This window comes from Sturnira hondurensis, unplaced genomic scaffold (genome assembly GCF_014824575.4).
Source record: "Sturnira hondurensis isolate 20B ecotype Veracruz unplaced genomic scaffold, ASM1482457v3 Scaffold0007865, whole genome shotgun sequence".
Classification (NCBI taxonomy): domain Eukaryota; kingdom Metazoa; phylum Chordata; class Mammalia; order Chiroptera; family Phyllostomidae; genus Sturnira; species Sturnira hondurensis.
The window spans coordinates 6037076-6053455 of NW_028080496.1; the positions used below are offsets into that span (position 1 = coordinate 6037076).

Consider the following 16380-nt stretch of genomic DNA (forward strand, 5'->3'; position numbering starts at 1 on the left):
TACTTTAAAAATACTTTTATAATTTATTTTTGTCTACCAATTCTATTCTCTATCTTCTCTCCTCCATCAATTATTTGTCACTGATAAAATGTTACTCATCTTAATTATATTAATATTTTATTTTTAATAAACATATTTAATATTCAATACTAATTATATCTGATCTAGTAAAACCCAGTGGTCCACATTTGTGCTGCACAAGCATTAAGCTCTCTGCACATGGAGAAATTTGAGAAAAACTTCCCCATCTAAGCCTACTCCAAGCTAGGTCCTGGGAAAAAAAGATGAACAGAACATGATCTTCATGATATCAACTATGTAAAATCTAAATGGGAAATGAAATAAGCATATGCATAAATTAACATAGCCATTTTTTATTTCTATGAGTACAGTGCAATTGTATTGTAAATGCTTTCAACTTGAGTAAATTCAACTGTAAGTATGTGATTATAGTGCTTATTCTTTTATGCAGCATGGACTTTAAATGCAAGGTGACTTCCTCATCTGGTGCTTAGTTGAAGAAATAGATATCTGTTTCTTCACACGAAAAGTACTTCACAGGGAACATACCAGGGAAAGTACTGCTTGGATTGATCAATGCATGTCTGACTACTGTATTTATTTATTTAAGGATAAAAATATTTTATGGGAGTATGTTACTTTCTATCTTTGTACAGTGTTGATTTTTAAAGTATTAACTAAAATATTTTTTTACAAGTGTTCAGCAGTATTACATTTTTTTCAATAAGTATCATTATCTGCCAGTAAAATGTTAATTCTCTTTGGTCATTTCATTTCAAGCCTTTGGAAATCTTTCATTCTTTAAATCAACTTTATTGAGGTATAATTTACAAAGAATGAACTGCATCTATATTAACTATACAATTTGTTGAGGGTTTATTTTTATTATGAATATATATGTCTCTTTAATGGTTGTCTAGCATTCAATATACAACAATTTCTTTTTTATTGCATTTATTGGAGTGAATACTGTATTTAGCAGTCAATTAAAGGAAATTAATTTGGACTATGTATGATTTTTCACATCACAGGCTGCCATTGGTAGCTAATATATAAATACATTTCTATTTTAATATACATATTAATAGCAGGAAATTTGAAAATATAGCAGCAGAAGCTAAAACTCATCTTCCATCCCTCTACATGGAAATAATGATTATAATGATTGTTAAGGGTATATAACTCTCCAATATTATTCTCTGCACATATTTATGTAGTAGGATCCACATTTAAGATAGTATTCTAGGTACTTTCCTCCATTGTATTCCCTTGTCCTCTATAGTGGGGTCATCCCTCATCCCCCATTCACTCTATCACTTCTTAAAAGTTCAACATTGCATTGTGCAGTCTATGTCAGAATTAAGAGCCTTGCATGTCAACCTTTGGGATGTGAATATTTTGAAAGTTCATGCTCCACTGAGTTCAGTGCACAGAAGGGAAGAGGAACCAGGAGATGAGGAATCCCCAGCCCAGGGGAAGGTACTAGGAGGATACAGAGCACTTGCCAAGAAAGGGACTATGTAGCCCTGAGGGGGCCCAGTAATGCGCTGCTGCCCAGCCTCTGCCTGAGTAAGCACCATCTGTTGCTGGCAACAGAGAGCCATGAGGGACTTGTGTGAGGCCCTACTGACCACTGTATCCCACATGAGAAAGCATTTGTATTACCAATGCCAAGGAACTAAGTTGGTGTTCTCTCCCTACCATTGCACAAGGAACACCCACGAAGATCAGCTAGTGGATTTCTGGCACACTGATCAAAAGGCACGAGTGTTGTCCATCTGTTCCCTATGACACTGCTAGTCTCCATCTGAATTACCTTGTGTGGCCTGGCCTGCTTCTTTGGTCAATAACAGTTGTGAGCCCAGCTGGAGCCTGGGCTCTGGACACCTGGAGTGGCAGTGGGGAGGTCATACAGACAGACGCAGTCATGCCTCTTTAGTGCAACAGTGGGAAAACAGCTCTCTGAAGCACCCACTCACCGTTTCAGATTGTATGGCCTATCTGAAGACCCTCCTATTCCAATATAATCTGATCATGTGATCTTCTCCCAGAGTAATTTTAATGGTTTCAGAGCATGTGCAAGTACCATGATTTACTTTTAAAATCCATTCTTGTTGGATAGTAAGGTAATTCCTAGTGTTCTGTTGCTACAAATAATTTAACAATGACTTTCTTTGTGAAATCTTTGTGAATGTCTCCAAATTGAAAACAGGTTCTTAAATCATGGCAAACAATCACAAGATAAGTACTGTGAACATTATTGTCTGGGTTTGGCCTAACTTTCCAGGATTATTAGCAGCTCATAAAGCAGCTGAGGCCCCAGCTGCACTGCAGATGGGCAAAGGCCACAGAGGCACAGTATGGACTTAACACACTGGATGGAGGAAGAAAGGCAGGCACAGGAATATGATTGCCATGGAAACATGCTTCCTGGCTAAAAACACATCTTGGTATCTAACCCATGTCTCAGAATCTTTGATGGCCTGTGTATGTGGAATGAGATCCTACTTTGTGCTCAACAGTTCCAGAGGAGACTCTGCGGTCCCCAGTAGCCTTTTTGCCATCTCCCTGTGACTCAGGAAGTCCAGTCTGAGTGTCCTAACACATGAACAGAAAAGCCATGAAATATTAATGTTTTGTTATTGACTTTGCTGTGAACACTTAGAGAGCATCAGTTCCTTTGAAATCAATAAGCTTTGCATTATGCATAAGAGAGCCACAAAGTCACACCTACCATGGTCTTCTGGGTTGTAGGGTAGGAGGACTAGGAGCACAGACCCAGCTGGGTGCCAAGACCAGAGGGCTGCAATTCTCCTTTTCAATGTTTTTAATGCAGAACAAGTTCAACCAGGGCCAGAGAACAGGACAGCGCTACCATCAAAAACTCAAGACTTGTAAGCCTAATGTTTGAAGAACCCCAATGGGTTAGTTTGATTTTTCTCCTCTTCAACTGTAAAAAAAAAAGAAAAAAAGGAAATGGTAGAATTTCAACCTATTTTATCTTTCTTTACCTATGAGGAAACCATACTCATAGTAATAAAGTTGGAGAATGCAGAGATATTAAAAGTCAACATTTTTCTGTTTGGAAGAGACTGTTTTCAGAATAGTTTTAGCTTCACAGTGAAACTGAGCTCAGAAGTTTTCAAAGTTCCCATCTCTCCTCTAACCCTACATGTGCATAGCCTCCCCCATGATTAATACCCTCCACCAGACTGGTACATTTCTTAACATCAATGAACCTACACTGGCACATCATCATTACCTACTCTTGATGCTGAACATTCTATGGGTTTGGACAAATGCATATTGACACGTATCCACCATACACACCTATCACATAAAATAGTTTCACTGCCCTAAAAATCCTGTGTGCTTTGTCTATTCATTCCTTTAAATCTATTTGTGTCTTTATATTTAAAGTGGGTTTCTTATGGACAACATAGAGTTGACACCTGTTTTTTGACACATTCCTGTCAATGCCTGTCTTTTAATTGTTGTATTTATACCATTGACATTTAAAGTGATTGTTGATATAGTTGCACTAATACATACCATGTTTGTGTTTAATTTCTATTCATTGTCCTTGTTCTTTGTTCTTTTTTTGGGTTTCACTCTTTCTTCTGGAATTTGTGGTTTTGAGCATTTTATATGCTTCAGTTTTCTCTTCTTTCTTAGAATATCAATCACATGTATTTACTATTTTTAGTAGTTTAGAGTTTACAATATATATCCAGGTAATCCAAGTCCATTTTCAAATAACACCATAATGCTTCATGGGGAGTACAAGTATTTATAATAACAAAATATTCCTAGTTCCTTCTTCCTGTTCCTTGCTTGGACCTTGTATCATCACTGTCATTCATCTCACTTATACATACATATGTATACTATACTGATATATGCTATTGCTTATGTATTAAATATATATTTCTACATTATATATCATAATAAATAAGCATAGGCAATCAAATATCTTGTTGGTATTATTTTTAACAAGCGTTATCAGTAAGATCAATGCAAAATAAGGAAAATAAAAAGGTTTTATTTACCTTCATTCATTCCTCCCCTAATGCTCTTCCTTTCTTTACCTGCGTCAGAATTTCTGGCTGCGGGCAGACCCGGGAGCTGGACCCGGACAATCGCAGGCTCCTCATTTTCTCCTCTGCCCTGGGATTGTACGCTGCGCCACCATTCCCACAGCGGGAGTCATTTTCAAGGACGCAGCCTTGAGAGAGCAGGGGCTTGTTGAGACCCTCTGGACAGCCTGTGACTGCATCCCCTTGAGGCCTCCAGGGAAACTGTTAGACGATTCCGGCGGGCGGGTGTGCAGACCTACTCCTCCTGTGGCGCCTGAGACCATCGTCGTCAGTTAAGTCCCCTTGCTTCTTAAACGCCCCCGCCGGCCCGGAAGGGCCTGCCTCGGTCCCTGTGCCCCGCGCGGCGGCACCTGCAGATTTCACCCGGGAAGCTCGTGAAGTTTCAAACCGATACCTTCTCTCCGAAGAACTTCTTCTAAATATTGCTTGCAAGGTCAGTCAACTGGCAACACGTGTCCTCTGGCTTTGTTGGTCTGAGAAAGTGCATGTTTTTTTTTACTTTTGTAGGGTAACTTCTCAGAATACGGAATACTAGGTGGGCTCTTTTCATTCTTTCTCCCCCTCCCCCCCAACATTTCCCTTTCTCCTTGCTTGCCTGGCTTCTGAGGAGAAGTTGGATGGACGTTCAAACTTTGTGCCTGAACAGGTCGAAGTATTTTCCACCCTCAGGCTCCTTTCCAAGATGTTTTCTTTCTCCCCGTCGTTTTGAATACGACAGGCCTGTAAACAAGACCAAAAGGCACTGGAGTGAAAAGGAGAAACTTTATTTCCATGACAGTGTTCGCATCGGGCGGTCGAAGAACCCAACAGTGTGCTTCCCTGAGAAACAGAGGCGTTCGTCCCGTCAAAAAAGCTCCCGCCCAGGTGCCTGACAAGACCGGATTTATGCAAATCACATGCTGAAGTTCACTCTGATTGGTTCGAATTGAGCTGTCTTGATTGGTCAGTGTTTTGCGCCTTGATTGGTCATTAAGGAGCAGTTCTGATTGGACAGTGCATAGCTCAGTCTCTAAGTGGAAAGTGGAAGATATAGGTGGTACGAAGAAGCAGAGAAAGTGTGGTAAACTGACAGTTCAGTCAAAGATTGTTCCCGGTGCACAGAGTACGTAAGAACCCCCTGTCCGCAGATAGCTGCTGCTACACTCCCATATATTTTGGGCTTTGGGTGGACCATGGGGAGGTCATCTTGGCAGATAAATTTCTTTTGGGGCTTCACCTCAAATGAATTTATCTTCGCAAGGTCCACATGGTAAAGTGTAGATTTTTTCCCTGTATTCATTTCACTTGTTCTCTGAACTTCCTGGGTCTGTGGTTTGGTGACATTAATTTGGGAAAACTCTCAATCCTTATTTTTCTGAGTGTTTCTTTTGTTCTTCTCCTCACGTTACTTGCATGTTATACCTTTTGTAGTTGTCCCATAGTTATTGGATATTCTGTTCCTATTTTTCTTTCAGCCTTTTTTCCTCTTTGCTTTTTCAGTTTTGCAAATTTCTATTGATATATCCGCAAGCTCAGGGATTTCCCACCCCCCACCTCCTACCATGTCCAGCGTACTAAGTACTAATCGGCCCTTCAAAGGCATTCTTTATTTCTATTACAGTGTTTCTGATTTCTAGTATTTCTTTTTGAATCTTTCTTAAAATTTCCATCTCTGCTTACATTATTCATCTGTTCTTGCATGTTACCTATTTTTTCCACTAGGGGCGGTGGCATATTGTCGTAGCTGTTTTAAATTCACAATGTGATCATTTCCACACTTTGCCATAAATGAGTGTGGCTCTGTCTCTTCAAACTATACTTTTGCCTTTTAATATTATGCCTTCTAATTTTGTTGTTGTTGAAAGCCGGACATGATGTACTGAGTACAAAGAAACTGCAGGAAAGAGGCTTTTAAAGATGTGGTGGTGAGGTGGGGAGGGAGGAGACCTGTTCTGTTGTCCTGTGGTTAGGTCTCAATCTTTTAGTGAGCCTGTGATCCTTGGCTTTGAACTTTATCAGTGCCTTTCAGTCCCCTCCCCCTGATGTGGGACAGGATAACTGGAAGGGGCTGGAGTTCCTCCGCCAACCCTACTTCCCAATTGTTGGTTAGGCTCTGACAAAATCCTTATAAATTATTTTGCTTTGACAAAATAGTTTATCTTGAGGGAAGGCTTTGTAAGAAAGCATAGAATGCTCTGGCATATTTCAAAATGGCCACATTTTCTTTTCCACTTTCTGGAAGCATAAGGATATTTTTCTTGTTGTCTTCCCTGTGAGCACTTGGCTGAGCCTTTGAAGAAAAAAATTATAAAAGCACGGGGGTCCTCTGATAACTGGGTCCTCCTGGAATTTTTATCTCACAGACTTGTCTACACTGAGCCTCCATCGAGGAGGCTCACAGTGTAACACAGTTTAGGTTTTCCTCATCAGTCCCAGTTTAGGTTTTCCTCATCCGGTGCTGGTTCCTCTGGAGGTTTCCACTCTTAGGATTCTGCTCTGGTAAGTGGTGATTCTCTGTATTTGCCTGTCTCTCTCTCCAGTTTTGAGAATAGTGGCCTGCCCTGTGCCCTCACTTTTCATGTGGATCAAAGAAGACCTGTTGGTTTTTCAGGGTTGTTTTTTTTTCTCTCCAGCTGGAATTCTCAAATAGTGCAGGTGGAACTGTAAATTTTGGCAGTGGTTACTAAAACAAAACATGCACTTACCCTGTGACCCAGCAATTCTACTCCTAGTTACACGCTCAAGAGAAAAGAATGCATATGTCCATTAAATATTCACAGTGGCTCTATTCTAACAGCAAAAAACTGGAAGCAATAAGAATTTATCTCTACTTCCAGGAAAAAGATAAATTGTGTTGTATTCAGACAATGAAGTACTATCCAGCAATAAAAAGAGAATTTACTGATTTGTGTAACAGTATGAATGAATCTCCTAGATACTATTTTGAGTAAAAGGAACCATACACAAAAGAATACATACTGTATGATTCCATTTATATGTAGTTCAAGAACAAGCATGATACTGAAAGACATGAGTGTAGTGGTTACATCTGGGAGGTGAGTGCCTATGTCCTGGGGAGGAGCATAAAGAAACCTCTGGATGATAGAACTGTTCTACATATTAATCTGGATGGTGGCTGTACTAAGGTATTCTGACTAAGCAGACACTAGATGCTGTGTATCCTGTGCACACTTGGCAGATAAGAGAGACATGCTTACATTTTAGTGAGGATGACAGACATCAGTCAACTAGCTTCAGGGACATGTGTTGGGTGTGTTGGTAGAGGAAATAGTGGTGGCTTTAGGCACATGGAACAGAGAGAACTCAGTTATTGGGGGGATGAGGGGAGACTTCCTGGAGAAAGAGATGGCACAACTGAGGACCATTAGGCATTGGGGAGGGATAAGAAGATTGGAAGGACGAGACCATTCTGGGAGGTATTGGGAATAATATATGCAAAGGCATGAAGGTGAGAGAATGAGGCATGTGCAAGTAATCAAAAGTTTGGAGTACAGGGGGAAAGATGGTGATGGAGATGTGAGGCTGTGGGGTTCAGCAGGGGCCTGCTCTTTGGCGATTAACTGAGATGTGTTCAAAGGCTTTCGGCTTTTCTGAGGGCATTGAGAAGCGAATGCTTAGTCTTAGGTAGGAAAGAGTCAAGATTACATTGACATTTTAGGAAATGAGTCTAGAGGCTGAGAAGTTGGAGCACTTGAGGTGATCCAGGTGAGACGTGATGGAGCCGCGAGCAGGGAGGGGACCGAGGAGAGGGCCAGCAGCGTGCTGACATTAGAGAGAACGTGGAGGTGGAAACGACCTTGTGATGGTGGGTTGTGCTGGGTGGGGAAGAAGGAAGAGTCTTGGAGGACCCGGTTCCATTTCACCACTATTGAAAAGGGATGTAGTTCCATACCCCAGAGGAGTCCAGGAACCTGAGGTACGTTGTTTGATTTCACCTCTGCATTTAGTGTCACTTCATTGCTTCTTACTGTCTCCTAGGAAGAGCCCGGTTCCTCAAAAGGATCCATGCTGTCGAATTTGCTGTCCACTTTTGTGGTTGGTTTGTGGGTGGAGGTGGGGGCAGGGGATTAGAAGGTTGGACAGGTGGGGGGCTTTGCTTAATGCATTAAGCCCTCCACATCTTCCCCCTTCCCTCTACTCCACACATAGGTTATTTTCAGTTCCCTTACAGGGTAACAAGGACAGAGCAATTTGATTACTTCCGTGATGGAAGATACTTTGAGTATGGGCCGTCAGAGGATTCTCCTTCCCAGGAATGTGAGTTCTGTCTTCTGACATGTCCTAGTTTGGAGCTGGTGAATGCAATCCCTTCACCCCAGGTGAGGTGACTGCCGTAATCAATTGTGTAGGGAAATTCTCAAAACTCAGATGGATAAGAAGTTTAGCATTCACTGGTCTGCAAATCTAAAGCCTGGGACCCTAGTGAGTCCCTTTCCTACCAAGCTGTCCCAAACACTCCATATGGAATGAGAAGGGTATTTAGAAGCAAAGAACCAGCTGCAGCGAATTTCTTTAATGCCCGGGCCAGGAAGAAAGCAGGTTAGGATTTGATCCCGAAGAACAGGAGCCTTGGGAGCCTCCCGCCCTCGGTGCTCAGCGTGGCTGGGGCGCGGGGGCGCGCTGCGGCGCTGCGCCAGGCGGGGCGGGCAGCGGGCAGCAGCAGTGTTGCAGGTGTGTGCCGCCCGCGGTATCCTGCCTCTGCCGGGATCGCCAGGGCACAGGCTGCTCTGCCAGCACTTCGTGGCCGCCGTTCGAGGATTTTTGCCCACGGATTTCCCACCCAGGTAGGGGATGGTGCCGCACGCACTGGTGCGTGCAGACCCGCGGGGGCGAGGAGTAGGGGCTCCCAGTCTCGCCTGCCCCGGCTGAAACATACCGGGTGGCACCTCTGAATGTAAATGGCTTAAAAGACGGGAAAATCTTGGAAAAGCAAGGACTTGCCCTCCGCTCGGGGCTGAGCGCTTCTCGGAAGGGGGCGTCCCCAAAGGCTGTTTCAAACACCCTGTTCGAACTGTTAGCTCCATATATATAGTTTTGCAAGTTAGTCTACTGATATTTTTAACTCCGCTTCCCTAAGCCACCGCTTTTAGTTTCTAGCCTATTCCTTCCTATGAGATGAAATTTGTTGTTGCTGTTGGTTTGTTCTGAGAGAACATCTGAAAAACATTCTAACACCCTGTGGGCTCAGGGTTGGGGTTTGTGAGTGTGCATTTCTTCTGTATGCGGCGGGCGCCCTCCGCGGGAGTGGGAGCAGTTTCTTACGGACACGGAGGATTTGTCTGTAGATGGATTTCAGCGCAAGGAAAAGAACACGGTTTGTTCTGCAGGGACGGGTGAGCAAATGCATTTAGCCAGGGAGGAGCGAAGCTCTGCTGTTGGTTCCGCAGACGGGTGTTAGGTATCTCTGCTGTCCAGGGTTCAGCGGGCTGCTGAAACATGATCCTTTCCCCAGAAATCACAGATGCAAACTAGCTCTGTTTGCAGGTAAGTTACCTGCGTCTTGGGCTCTGATGCAGTGAGGTAAAGAGCACTGGGGAATGCCTGCTAGGTTTTTGTTTTTCAAAAAGCCTGTCGGGAGGTAAATGCGGGTGGCTTTGAGGTAGAGGGAGTGGCAGGTGAGGGATGAGAGGTGTGTGTGCATGGGGGAGAACTGGGCATTGTCTCCAGTTCAGTGTTTCTGCTTCCTGCCCTTTTCAGAAGAGGTGACTTGTCTGTCCCGTTTGCTCCAGCCGATGCAGCAGATACAGGACAGGCTCATTTTGCATCTTTTCTGAGTCAGCAAATACTTACCTGGGCACCTGGTATATGTCAGAAGCCAATTAATTCTTGGGGGTGCAGAGGTGAAAAGAACACAGTCCAGACTCCCAGCAGCTCACACCTGGTGGAGGGAAAAACACCTGTAATAAGGAAGTGTGACAAGTTAGTTCCGTGATGCAGGTGTGAAAAGAGAGAGGCGTGAGCAGAGAGGAAGCAGAAATTAATTGTGGTAGTGATCATTTTAAAAGTGAAGCTCTCATCAAGGAGACATGGCATGGATTTCAGTAAGGGCTGGGTCCCTCCCTCGGTCCTTTGTCTGCGAGTGACCCACATCATCCTCCCATCCATCAACATTACTGCCACTGGATGGGCAGGCTTTACAGGTCGAGACAGGGCTGTCATTTATACTGTGTGACGAGGCCTCAGGAAGCACAAACACAGGCTGACACCAAAGGAGGAATACATCCTATGCCAGGCAGGGATTCTGGAAAATTCTGAGAAATCTCAGAGCAGATGAACTTCCGTTTTCCCCCCGCCTCAGGTCCCTGACCTGTCTGCTGGTCCCAGCCCAGTTCAGAAGGAAAGCTCTGACCTGGTCTCCAAAGGGGTGGAATAACAGACAACTGAAGCTGTTAGTACTGATTTTTTTCTGGGAGATGAAAGTCCAGGGTCATGCATGTTTGCCATAGATGTGTATCACATGCATTTTGTCACATAACCATCAAGATATTTGAAAAGCAGCCTGACCCACTGCAAGGAGTATGGGCTTTGGTGACCAGACAGACCTACATGAGTGTCTTGGATAAGTTACTTAGCATCTCTTTAAGCTTTGGTTTCCTGATCTATAAAATAGAGATAGCAACAAAAGTGTTATAATAATGACATAGAAGATGTTTAAAATGTTTGTTCATTGTGAGATGATTGTCATATATAAATTGCTTGGCACAAGTAGGTGCTTAAGAAATGGCAGTTCACTCGTCGACTACCTAATACGTGTTCGGTACTGCCCTATGTGAGGGGAACACAGAATTGAATTAATAAAGCCCCTCAAAGAGCTTAACTTTGTGTGTGTGTAAGATAATGGACAAATAAATAAGTAACCTCACAGTGTATCAGCCGATGATGCATTATAATGGAGAGCAATAAAGTAAGGTAAAAGGAATTGGTAGTACTGCCAGAGGGCAGGGTAAGGATTGTTATTTTTTTTATGCAGCTTGGTCAGGGAAAGCTTTGCTGATAAGTGACATTTGACTAGACCCCTGGGGGAGGGAGGGAGCGAGCCAGGCAGATGTCTGAGGAAGAACATTCTGGGCATGTTGGACCTTCGCAGCATGTTTGTTTCCCTTCTCCCATGACGAAGGAAAAGGGAGAAGTCTTGCAGAGTCTTGCAGATATTTTCCTTTTCTACAGGTTATAGTCCTGCAAAAAGAGGAGTAGGTACTACTTCCTTTTCTTTGAGAGCAATAGCAGTTTCTATGGTTATGGAAAGGGGTTGGAATCCACTGGAAGTGCACAGACCTCTGGTGTAGTCCGGGATGCATTTATACAAATAATATGATGGATTTAGTTGAGGCTTCTGTGTTGCAGACTTGATATGGAGGTCAGTTCACTGCTCTGCCCCTTTGAGTCTTTGCTCCTCTGAACAGCATCATTCCGGGACTTGAGAGCTCCATCCCACAGGATAGATCCTGCATTCTTGGTGTATGGGGCTGCTGCAGTGCTTCATGGACAGAAATAGGGCTGGAGGCATGAGAACTTTGTCAGAGTTTCTGTGAAATAGCATGTGGTGAAGCTGGGTCACGGTCAGGGTGGCTGGCCGGTTGTCGTCCTCTAATTCACCGCAGAAGATAACATTTACCTCTGTGAATTTCCCCCATCTAAGGTTTAGCTTTTAGTCCTGCTGCCTCAGAAACTTGATCCATCTCCGGGTGACAAGACAGTGACCTTAATCACCTGCATGCCAGTCTACTGATTTGCAATGGCTGAGACCTTGTGTGGCAAGGCTGGTGCGTCCTCTTCCTTCAGACTTCCCTTGATTAGAACTAAACCACAAGGAGAAGGTTTCCTTAATGAACATGCACGGAGAGCAAAGAGCTTAGATGCCTACTGATCACACACACTGGGGGTAAGCTTGCTAATGGGACCATGGAGTTTGCTCCAAAGCTCAGGGGCTTAAAGCAACAACCATTTTTTATTTTCTCATGTGTCTGGGTTGTGCTTGGTTGATCTCACCTGGGTTTGCTCATGTGGTTTTGGTCTGTTGATCGTGTGGCCAAGGGCTGGCTGTTTTAGGATGGCCTCAGCTGGGGCGACTCGGCTCTGCTCCATGTGGCCTCTCGTCCTCCCCAAGGAGAGCCCAGCATGTTCACAGGGAAGGTCAGGAGTCCAAGACAGAGTGGACACTTACATGGCCTCTTGAGGTCTGAACTTGTAACTGGCACACTGTTACTTCATGCTTGTCTACCGACGTACGTCACAAGGCCAGCCCAGAGTGAAGAAGTAGGGAGTAGACCCCACTCCTTGATGAGAGGAGCTACATGGTCACATTACAAAGAACATGGATCCAGGGAGGGGAAGAACTGGGGATATTTTTGCAGTCTCTCTACCATAGGGACCTTCATATTTAAAGCCCCCTTGGCTAATGCTCCTTTTCTCCCGGGCTCTGCTTGAACGGGCAATGCCTGCACTTCTTTTTCTTGTCTGTGTTGCCATGGCTGACCTACTTTAGACACATATATGTTTAGATGGTCCTTCGTTTACCAAATATTGATTGAGTGTTTGCAATGTGCCAGGCATGTTATAGGCAGGGGTACAGCAGTAAAAAATAACCTGATCCATCCTTGGGAAGCATTCTTGTGAGCTGGGGGAGACAAACAATATGTGAGTAAACAAGTAAGTGTGTAATGTCAGGCGATGGAAGATCATCAGGGAGAGAAAGGAAGGTGGGGAGTGCCTGGCTGAGAGGGGGTGAGGAAGTAGGACAGGGTTGGGGATGGGCGTTTCATATAATGCGTATCTGGGGGAAAGACACTTCCAGGCAGGGGAAGTGAGTGCACAGGCTCTGAGGCAGCAAAGTACCGGCATGTTCTGAGAACAGCAAGAAGCCTCATGTAGAAGCAACTGAGAGAGGAGGAGCATGATAGAAGGTGAGATCAGACAATCAGCAGGCAGCTGGGTAATCCAGAGGCTGGTAGGGCCTTGTATGGATTTTGGCTTTTATTCTCAGTGAGACAGGAAGCCACTGGAGAATTTTGAGCACAGGCTGTCATTACTTGATTTATGTTTTATAGTGATCACTTGAGTTTTAGGACTCAGAATAGACTCTACGGGGTCAAGGGTGACTGCAGGGAGATCAATCATGAAGCTACTGCAGTGATCCAGGTGAGAGCTGATGGCAGTTTGGACCAGGGTCAGTGGTGGCTGAGATGGTGAGAAGTGGCCAAATTCTGGATATATTTGGTGATAGAGAAGGCAGGACTTGCTGATGGGTTAGATTTAGGGTATAAGAGAAAGAAAGGAGTCAAGGATGACTTTACATATTTTGACCTGAGCAACTGGAAGGCGTTACCCTTTGCTGAGATGGAGAAGGAAGAGTTATAGGGTTTTGATAGGACACCCAACCTGTATGTGTGAATTCAGTTTTGAAGCCCGAGGCCCAAGAAGGAGATATACATTTGAGTATCATCGGAATGATATTTATTTATTGCTTCACTAGGGTGCCCAGTGCCCAGAATATTGCTTGGCACATAGTATGTGCTTAATGAATTTCTATCGACTGAATGAATGGAACCATTTAATCATTGGAGGGGACTGCAAATCTTTGCTTCTGTGGATCGTACAGTGTAACTCCCTGAAGTTATTCCCCTTTCTTTCCAAGGTCTCTTGGGAACCTTATTGTGGGTCACATGGCCTAAAAACAGACTTTAAATGTGAAGGCTCCAATCACTTATATCTTACAGAAAGCAATGTGTGGTGACAAGACAGAGAAATGAATGGAAGCCAAAAAAAAATAGCTCATGCTTTCAAAAAAGGAGACAAATCCTCTGGAGAGAGGTGGCTAAAATTCAGGGGTGTGATGTTCTTGGTTTATTATTGTACTGCTCTTAATTTAAGATTGAGCAGGAGCAAGGAAGGATCTTGAGAAAAGGAGACTTTTATTTAAACCGGTTTTATGCAAAGTAGACGCGTATCATCCATCAGCTTGCCTGAAAAAGAAGTCCCATATCTACAGTATCTTGCATAATGGGTTCCCGTTTATGAAACGAGAGAGGGAGGCAATATAGCCCTTATAGGAAAAGGGGAGGGCTGACATGGCTTCAGTCTCAGACTCGAGGTGTTGTTCATTTCCTCTCCGTGGTGTGGCCGAATACGGTGAGGGAGAGTTTTCTTTGCGATGATATTGGTGGAGGGCAGTTGCAAATAGTCTCCTCTGTGTGGGGGCAGTAGTGGAAAACCATAATTGAAGCCCAGAAGGAAGTGTGAGAGAGATGGCAAATTGGCCTCCATTGTTCTCTGTGGGTACTAGGCCTACCATGTAGGTGGGTTTGATATCAGACAGACCTAGGTTTGAACTCAAACTTCATTACTTTATAGATGCATAAGATGAATACATTTTTTAATATCTCTGAGCCTTGGTCTCCTCAGTTATAAGATGATGATAATGATGATGATGGCAATGATGATGAAGATGATTATGGTGGTGGTAGTAATAATACTCACATACTCTTCAGTTCCCTTCCTGCTCCTGGACTTAGAAATATGTTAGTCTAAATGTTAACTAAGGGATCAACATCCTTGCTGAGGGACTTAAAGATTCTGTGTGAAGAAAGATTTGAGCAACTGCCATTTGATGTCACCACCAGTGCTGTTGAGATGATTTGCATGGGGCCCATGACATTCAAAATGAGACAAGTGCATGATACTCAGCCCTCTATTCCCTGCAATAAGCCAACCCCACTAGCTCAGTTCTGTAGTGTCCCCTGGTTTGTTGGAATGCTATGTGAAAAATTTTGAGTCAATCTGCCCCATGATGTCTTCTGTTGCAAAAGTCTGCTGTCCCCCCTGTTCTAGGAACATGGCAAGCACGTGATAGATATTGGCTCCATGCATGAACAAATGTCGTTAGGATGGCTCTATTGCTCAAGGCTCTTCCCAGTTATTCCTCACTGGCCTGGGTAAGAAATGAGAGTTGAAGTGACAGTGATAAGCTAAGTGTTCAGCACAGTAGGTACTCAGCAGCTAACAGTCTCTGTTCCCACCTCCCTTCCATGCCTTTGCTGTCATTCTGGCCTCCTCTAGATCAAATAGCATACACCCAATTTACCCTTGGAGCTTTCAAATACCTCAGCAGCAAAGGTTAAATCTCCCTTGCTGTGCTAATTGTTGATTATGGCTCACTCCACAGTGTTTTCTGCTCTAGCAATGAAGAGCTACGCTGTGGATTCCTTCCTTCAACTCACCACACAGAAGCCTGTGGTCCTAGTAACTCTTCCTGTTTCCTATAACTCCTGCTCCACCCACTTCCTGTTCTCTTCAGTAGTTAGCACTTGCTTCTGTCCTGAGCGGCAGGGGAGACAGTGGCAGACATTAACTTTTTTCCCCCAAAAGGTGATTGAAAATTCTCCCCTAAGTGGTGACTGTGTAATCTCTTAGAAGTGGAGTTGACCTGAACTTCTTTTAGAAGCGAGATCAACCTAGGCCACATCCTTTCTCTCATTCCCATTTTACAGATGGGAAGCCTGGAGCCCAGAGAAATCACAGATAAAAGTACCCTAGGAGACGTGGCTGCACTCCCTCACTTCTTTTGCCTCCAGCTTTTCATAGACACAAGAGAATGTAACTTTACCAGACCTCTGGGGCCTTCTTGAATCACAGATACGTGGGTCTGGAAGTTGGCTGTTCAAGCTGGGAGCTGCCTGTGTCGACTCCAGATAATACGTATGTTGGCAGAAGTCCTGGGTTCTAAAACTCACCTAAGCAGGGATAGTACAAGTTTTCAAGGTCTTTCCGTGACAGAAACCTGCAAATGAATATTGCTAAGGAGAAGGAACAGAACATGTCCCTGGGTAAATGCGCCATCCATCATCATTCCCAAGTGTGCAGGTTTGGTTTGCCTAATTATTTCACGGACAGGTTCCTTTTCAGGTCCAGGACAAATTCAAGGCAATGAGAGGACTTATTTGAAATATAGGGGGCCTTAGTGTTTCAGAGCTGAAAGGACCTTGGAAAGCAGGAATCTAAATTCCTTACTAAGCAAAGGAGGGAACTGAATCTAGAGAAGGAAACAACTTCGTTAAGGCCCTGCAGTAAGTTAATGATAGAGAATCAGAACTCCAATCAGGGCTGCAGCAATGTAAGGTTGGCTGAGGGTAGAGGTCAAGAGAGAACAGGAAAACAGGGCCTGGGTCCTTTCTTATTATGCTTGGAAGTCCACAGCTCATTTTCACAGGCATGTGAGAGCCCTGCCAGGCCCTTCAGCAGCTTCCTCTGAAAAGTCATGTGGGGT

At 44.0% G+C, this 16380-nt stretch overlaps 1 protein-coding gene across 2 annotated transcripts in view; it reads left to right on the forward strand.

Moving 5' to 3' along the window:
• Positions 1–8730: 8730 nt before the first annotated feature.
• SV2B (synaptic vesicle glycoprotein 2B) overlaps positions 8731–16380 on the forward strand; it is a 91958-nt gene continuing 84308 nt past the window's right edge. Inside the window, exon 1 of one of the 2 annotated variants that reach the window (XM_037053683.1) lies at positions 8731–8902. The gene's annotated coding sequence lies outside the window, so the exon portion shown is untranslated. Of the gene's footprint in view, positions 8903–9400; positions 9603–16380 lie in introns of those variants that run through there. The other variant, XM_037053682.1, reaches the window with a different exon arrangement.